The sequence below is a fragment of the Lygodium microphyllum genome, chromosome 15 (genome assembly GCF_053477565.2).
Source record: "Lygodium microphyllum isolate KBCC chromosome 15, Lygodium_microphyllum_v1.1.10, whole genome shotgun sequence".
Classification (NCBI taxonomy): Eukaryota; Viridiplantae; Streptophyta; class Polypodiopsida; order Schizaeales; family Lygodiaceae; genus Lygodium; species Lygodium microphyllum.
This window is the reverse complement of record NC_141149.1, coordinates 96,387,317-96,395,659: the sequence shown is the minus strand read 5'-3', so window position 1 is coordinate 96,395,659 and position 8,343 is coordinate 96,387,317.

Here is an 8,343-nt window from a genome sequence, read left to right as displayed (position 1 = left end):
GTACTATAAAGATCACCATAGGATCAACACATCCAATTTCATCTGGCTGAAATGCAAAGGATTTCCCATGCCTTGCCAACATTTGCAAGAAGCAATCTCTTTCTGCAAGCAAAAGAAAGCTTGTATCACCAATTTTCAACTCTTGTAAAGTTTCAGGTGTAAATTTATATCCTACTCCATGTGGATCTCGTAAACTAGGCTGTTGAGTCACTTTTTCAGCCAACCCATCACTTTTAGGTGGTAAAGGCAAAGCCACAGGCTTAACCTTCTTTGCAACTATTTTGTACTATCTCCACCCTTGCTTCAACCCTATTTTGTAGCCCATAACATTCATGCTCAGCAAACTCTTGAATGACTTCATACAACTCTAAAGTGTCAACATAAATAACCTCTTTTTCTACCTTGTTTTCAACATTAATTGCTACAAAAATTTAAGCCATTGTATCAATATCAACTAGCCCTAAAAACAACCTTGAAATACCTTCATTTTCAGCCATCAACCTATATGTCTTCAACTCTTTTTCGGCCCATCTTACATATTTCTTTTTAGCCCTGCACATGGCTGAAATATTTTTAAAACTGCAAAGACTACATGCTATCCATTCATGCAATCCAAACACAAATACAGTTTTCCCCTTTCTTGAAGGCATAATTATCTTCCTAGAGGCACTGTCATAGCCTCCACTTATAGTAGTGTTGTCTAAAAACCCTTAAAATCTCGTGCATTAGGTGGCATGGGATTATCTTGCAGTCTATCCTGATTGTGGGGATGATTCACACAAATACTGAGAAAGTGTACCGCCTTTGTATTGTCTTTACTCCAAACCCGAGCATATGAAGAATCATCATCCAAGGCTTTTATTTCCATCCTTGATTTCGAAATGTAGGGCTGCCCCAAAATCACCAAATAACTACATGAATCTTGCACAAAAAAATGATATTCATCCCTAACATCTCCAATAGTTACGAGTACATTCAGACAAGCCGCATAAAGATCCCCCGATGAATTGTTTGTTGTCCGCGTGTGCCATCTTGGATCTACATAAATTGACCAATCTCCATTCTCATACAAGCTACGTGCCATAACATTGATTTTCGGAACCATAATCCAAGAAAGCTATGCAGGCGTCTCTCTTTCTCCCACTTTAACAATTGTCTTTATTGTAGCATGAGCCCAATGTGTTTGTGAATAATGACTGCTTGGAATAAAATGAGCATCTTCTTCTTCATGTACTTGTTGATGGGCATCCCCATTATACATAGCCTTCTCTCTATGCTTATTGCTGCCCATATGACCAATTTCAGCCACAAGCTTGCTATCTACACTCCCATTTAACCCATTTTCAACATCAGTTTGCTCCAAATCAACATTACATGCTTTATCATATTCCCTCTAAAGTTATTTCTCTATGTCTTTGTCAACCTGCATCAATGCTTGCAAAACTTCACCATCAAACTATCTTTTTCGTTTCAGTGTATTAATGATTGCATCATGGAATTCATGCTTCGTGATTCCAAGAACTTTGCCAAGTGTGAATTCCACTCTACTGCTAAGTATGAGATCTTCCAGGACCTTTTTAAGATTTGTGGCAGTCTGAAGATCCGATTGTAACTTGTAACTGGGTTGCTTGCCCCTTTTCTTCCCTTCTTGTTTCTTCTCTTGAGATGCATCCTCCATAACAAGTTCAAGTATGGATTTTTCAATCTCTTTCTCCCCCTCCTCCATTTTACTTCATGTTATGTGTTTAGATGGGCCTGAAGATGAAGGACTAGCAATGTCCCCATCTTCTTCTTCTCTTCTTTTCCACAAGAGCTTCTTAATTATGAACCTCAACCAAATAAGCATAGGCTAAAAATGAATCCACTAGTGCACTTCCTGTTCTCCCTCTATACTTTGACTTGCATTAACCAATTTAGATATTGTTGTTTTTCCTTTTTCCATGCAATCTAATGCCTACATCCAAACGTGAGATTTTGCTTCAACCATGTCTCCTTTATGAGCTTCTTCAGTCCTTTCAATTCTCAACCCATATGTGGTTGCATCTATAGCAACAAATGTTGTCCTTGCTACCATCTCTTCCAACTTCTTCTGCATGCCAACATTTCTGAAATTTGACTCTATTGGAAGAGCGGTTTCTATTGCATGTATTTTGCCATCTTTCCAAAAGACTAACCTTTTCACTTCCGCTTTTCACAGTAGGCTATACAGTCTCTCTTTTCATGTTGTAAACTGTCACACCAAATGTATCTCCTCTTGTATCCTTCATTGTATAGTGTTTGGGTTGTTGCCCGACCCTTCTCTTCTACCTTAGCATCCAACTTTTCAACCTTTGCATAGATTACTATCAAATCTAGCCTCAAATCGCGCATACCTTTGATTAATACATCCACAACATCACCTTTAAGAGTCAGAACACTAGGTATAGCCAATTGTTCTGCCATAGCCACAGGTGCCTTGGTTGCAATTTCAGCCCCCTTTTTAGCACTGGCAGGTGTGGTGCCTATACCCCATCTTAATTTCATCACTCTCTCTTTACCAACATATGCACTGCCTCAGTTACATTAGCCCAATCTGATTTTAGCCCCATTTCAGAAGATGCATCTTCTAAATGATCAGTCAGCTTCTCCTGCAAGACAAGATCTGCAACCTTTAGAAACAAATCAATTTTCTAATTCTCCAATGATTGCTATTTATCGGCATCCAACTGCACATACCGACTTTCAAATTCACGGACCAAAGCTGTTGCAACCAACCCTTTATTGGGCCTTTCAATCCAATGTGTAAATGTCTTTTTCATTACCAATCTTGCATCTTCCAAGAAAAACTTTTCTCTCAAAGATTTCTTAAAAGCTACTCAATCAACATCTCTTTTATGTAATTCATCAATCTGATCATGTAATGCATGCATGGCCAAACGAGAGAAATACCGACTCCATGCATACTGTGGTACCCCATGAAATAACATATTTTCTTCATACAACCATATGAAGACTAAAATATTTTGACATGTAAACTGCTTCAATTCCCATCCCAGTACCTGCAATGCATTCACAGCTAAGGAATCAATTCTTCCTGCTTCATGCCGAGTTTGCATTTGTTGTTGTAACAACAAATGATGCTATTGTTGTTGCTGCAACAAAGCAATCATTTGTTGTAAAGCATTACCACTACTTAAACTTGCAGAATCCCCCATCTTTACACACCTGCTGGTGCCGACTTTCACGTCGGGTTCACCACTATTAGAGCATTTGAGATCGAAAGTCTACCACGAGGATAAGAGACAATAGGGTGAAGGGAGACTCAGGGAGAGCAATTGATGAAAGAGAAAGGGTTCAAAGAAATAGAAGATGTAGAAGAGTACCCATAGAGGTAAAGCCTGACAATTTATTTCTACATCTTGAGAAGATAAATCCCTTATAGACCAAAAACATGCATCAAACAATAGCTTCTTCTCTGTTGTCTATACCACCAATCTGATGCTTCCGTTGGCTCTAAAAGGGGGGTAAAATACTAGGACATTTGATTAAAATTCTCCCATATCACTCCTTCTTCTTCTCCTAGTTCAAAGTGATGTTTGCTACCAATAAACTGTGATCGCATGTCGTGCGATTTCGCCAATCCTTCTTTTTGTATAAAATCCCCCAAAAATGGCTAAAATCCACTTGCTTTTTTAAAAAAACATGTCATCCTATTCTAGAAGTTGTCTATAGCTTTGAATATTTACAAGAAATAATATCCAAAACATCAAAAATATGATAAAATTGTCCAAAAATCTAGTTTTTTAAAACCATCCACACTATGGACACTGATATTAATGACTAATATGGCATTGACTCCCTAGATCAACAAGAATTTTGAATGACCATGCACTCTAGAGTTTTTCACACTGTGTCCATGTAGTGGCACGACACCGTGTGAGTCATCGGTAAGAGCTCTCTACTCCAAAAATATCAAAGATAGAAGTAGTGGGAAAATTCAATGGAAAATAGTTTTCATACTTAAAAAATGAAAACCATGTATCATTTCATGAGGAAAGACCTTTGGGAGATTCTCAAAGATCTTATGAAGATCCTAATGAGCCAATGTGGAAGAGGAAAAATAACAAAGCCCTTGGGATAATAGCCTGGGGTCTATCTAATGATGTCCTATACCACATTTTAGGGTTTAAAAGTGCAAAAGAGGTGTGGGATGAGCTGGATAAGATATTTGGCTCTTAAAAAAAAGAAATCTAAAACTAATCTACTAATAGAAAAGTATAGCTATCCTCATATACAAATATATTTGGAAGAAGATGAAGCCATTGTCGTGCTACTCAACAGTGTGAATAAACCTAACAAAGTTTGTGGGCATGTGGTAGCAACACTAAGGAATGTACCTAATAGAAAATAAATGCAATTGAAGCCTCTTTATATGAGCAATAATGTAATATTAAGGAGAAAGCCCAATACTTGACATTGAGCCCTATGTAGTAACTACACTTTATAGCAAAGGTAGGCATTTAAGGGGAGACCTACACTCTTGGTTGATAGGTTGAGCTAGCACCAAGCGGGGGGGTGTTAGAATATATGGTGCTAGAGGCACATGAGCTAGAGGCATGTGTAACCAAATCCCATAAGCAAAGAGAGTGGTGTGTACCCAAGTTGAAAACCTATAAAAATATGTTTTTTCTCAACCATCAATTAATCAAGTTTTTCTCCATTTCATTATGGCCTCATTTCTATTCTTTTTCTAACAAGAAATTTATATAAAAAAGGTGTGTTGATACAATCTTGAGGATGTGCTCAAGCATTATCTAATAGACATCTCAATCCCAAATGAGAAATTGCTATGATGCACTTAGAGATAGAGGGGGAAATGTAGCCAAGCTCCTTCCTTGCAAAGTGAAGGTTGATACAAGCTTGAGCACATGCTCAAGCCCCTATCCCAAAGAGATCTCAAAGTCATATCAAAATGGAGAGGGTCTCTATAGGCTTGAGCATGCATTTAATATTTGTCCGACTATCTTGCTACATTTCTCTCCCTTCTATTCCAAAGAAACCTCATAATCATATCAAACAAAGGAGTCTGCTATAGGCTTGATCCCAAAGGCTCAAGGTCTCTCTCAAATACATCTAAAAGAGAAAGGAGAAACTAGGAACCTATCTTGCAAAGCTCCTCCTCTAGAAAGAAAGGGTTGATATAAGCTTGAGCATGTACTCAAGCTCTATCTCAATGACATCACAATGAGGGAGAAGAACTTACCGTGCTATAATTAGGAAAAGAGGGAGAACAATATTGCCAAGCACCTTCCCTAAAGGGAGGGTTGATAGAAGCTTGTGTAGGTGCTTAAGCTCCATCCCAAAAATACCTCGAAGTCACGTAGAAATGGAGTGTGTCTGCATAGACTTGAGCACATGGTCAAGCTCTATTCCATTATCTTGTCAAGTTTCCCTTTCCTTTGTCTCAAGAGAACATCAAAGTTATACCAAACAAAGAATGTGACTATAGGCTTCATCATCACACACTTAAGCTCTCTCTCAAATACATCTAAAAGAGAGTGGAGAAACTAGGAACCTATATTGCAAAGTTCCTCCCCCAAAAAGAAAGGGTTGATACAAGCTTGAGAACATGCTCAATCTTTGTCTCAAAGACATGTCTAAAACTCATACAAAAAGATAGTTTTGATACAAGCTTGGACATGTGCCCAAACTCTATCTCAAAGATATCTCAATGAGAGAGGAAAACTACCATGCTGCACTTAGAGATAGCAGGGAAACAACATTAGAAACTCCTCTTTAGTAAAGAGAGGGTTGATATAAGCTTGAGCATGTGCCCAAGCTCTATCCTAAGGAGATCTCAAAATCACATAAAAATGGAGAGGGTCTATCTCCCACTATCTTGCAAAGTTCCCCTCCCCTCTATCTCACTTATATCTCATAATCATATCAAACAAAGAAATTTGGTGTAGGCTTGATCATAGGCTCAAGCTCTCCCTCAAATGCATCCAAACTAGAAAGGAGAAACTAGGAACCTATCTTATGAAGCATCTCTCCTAAAGAGAAAGGGGTGAGTCATAATTGATATTATTTGTGACAAGAATTAGAAAAGTGAACTGGATGTGAGTCATAAGGAACCTGCTTATAAGAAGATGACCACCTCAATGAGAGAGGAGAAACTATTTCTCCATGTCCTTAAAGAGATAGAGAGAAAACCATCTTGACAAGCTCCTTCCCCATAAGGAGAGAATTCATGGGGAGGATTGATAGTATCTTGGAGCACATGTCCAAGTTTTGTTGTCTTAGTTTCTTTTCCAAGCTCCTTACACCCCATGGCATACATTAAACTACCCATAGCAAATGCATAAGGGATCTTGGCCATCTCTACCTTCTACTCATTACACTATAGATAATCAACTTGACTAACCTTTACATAAGAAGGTAAAGTATAGCCAATAGGTTTAACATTCTCCATATGAAACCACTCAAGGATCTTCTAGATGTACTCTTTCTATGATGACAAGTAAAGGAGCCCCTTAGAGTGATCATGCGTGATACACATCCCAAGAATATGCGAGGCCTATTCCATATCATTTATCTCAAAGCTCTTCTTAAGCTAACCTTTCAAGGTATCTAGCTTATCAGAAGCACTCGTAGCAATCAACACATCATCCACATAGTCCCAAAATCATAAGGTTACCATCATGGGCCTTCTTCATATATAAATATAAACCTATATCATTGTGAATATATCCCTATGAGTGCATGAAGGCATCAAACTTGTGGTACCATTCCTTAAGGTCATAAAGGCTCTTTCTCAACTTACACACCAAGTGTTCCCTAACTTTTTTCTCAAAGCCCTTAGGCTGTTGCATATAAATCTCATCATGAAAGTCCCCATGTAAGAAAGATGTCCTGATATCCATTTGATAGAGGTCTACAGATCTAACTGTGAAACCAAAGCCAATACCTAGCATAGGGTTGTCATTTTGACAACAAGAGAGAAGACTTCATTGAAGTCAACACCATGCTCCTGCTTAAAATCCTTAGCAACCAATTTGGCCTTATAGGCTAGCTTAGGGCATCCAAGGTTACTTTTCAACTTATACACCCACTTACATAGCAAAGCACACTTTCCACTGGGCAAAGGAATTAAATCCCATGTATAATTTTTTAGCAATGAGTCATACTCTAACTACATGGCCCTCTCCCAAGAGTGATTATTACCTCTATGCATGGCCTCATCATAGGTAAGAGGCTCACTAGCATCTATCACCATATCATAATCCATAGAGGGTGCAAAACTAATCACGATGACATATATGTCTAGTAGAGTACCGTAAAATAGGCTATGGAGCCCATACCTCCTATTTAGCATCAACATCTTGGGCCACTGGAGCATCACTTGCTAACTATCTAGCTCGATGAACAGTAACAGAAAGTTCCTCCTGAAATATTCCCATGTGTACCTCAAGGACTTGCTCAAACTGCTTATGTATTTTCTAATTACTTATGGAAAAAAACATTATGGCTGTTGCAGATGACCTTCCAGCTTGTGGATCCCATAGGTGATAGCCCATCTCACCTATATCCTCATAACCAAGAAAGGTACATTTCACGAACTTAGGAACTAGCTTATTGCACTTGTCCTTGGAAACATGGCAAAAAGCCTCATAATCAAAGATATGAAAATGAGCATAAGGTGGATGTTTTCAAACCATATATCCTCTGCAACTTGATAGTCAAGAGCAATACATGGGGATAGATTAATCAAATGTATAGCAGTGGTAACTATCTTAGCCCAAAAGTATTGTGGTAAGCTTGCCTTGCTAAGCATACTACAAACTTGCTCCTGAATCATCCTATTCATATGCTTAGACACCATACCATTCTAGGGTTGGATATACGGGTCAATCAACTAACACTTAATACCTCTCTCATTACAAAATTGCTCAAAGGATTTAAATATATACTCTCCCCCATTATCAAATCATAGGTATTTCAACCTATACACAAACTAGTTCTCAACAAAAGCAAGCCAATGCTAAAATATATCCAATACTTCTAATTTGTGCTTTATAGGATATGCCCAGATCTTATTCAAGTAATCATCAATGAAAGTAATGAAATAATTTGTACCACCTAACAACCTGTAGGGCTTAGGTCCACAAATATCAAAATGAATAAGAGTTAGAGGCTCAGCCATGCATGTAATGCCAAACTTCTTGCATGACCTACGAGTCTACCTACCATAAAGACAATGATTACAGGAATCAAAATACTTTAGTCAAGGGGTAGCAGATACAATAGATGGGTAAGTATTTTCATTCCCTTTAATGACCTGTGCCCAAGGCAACAATGCCATAG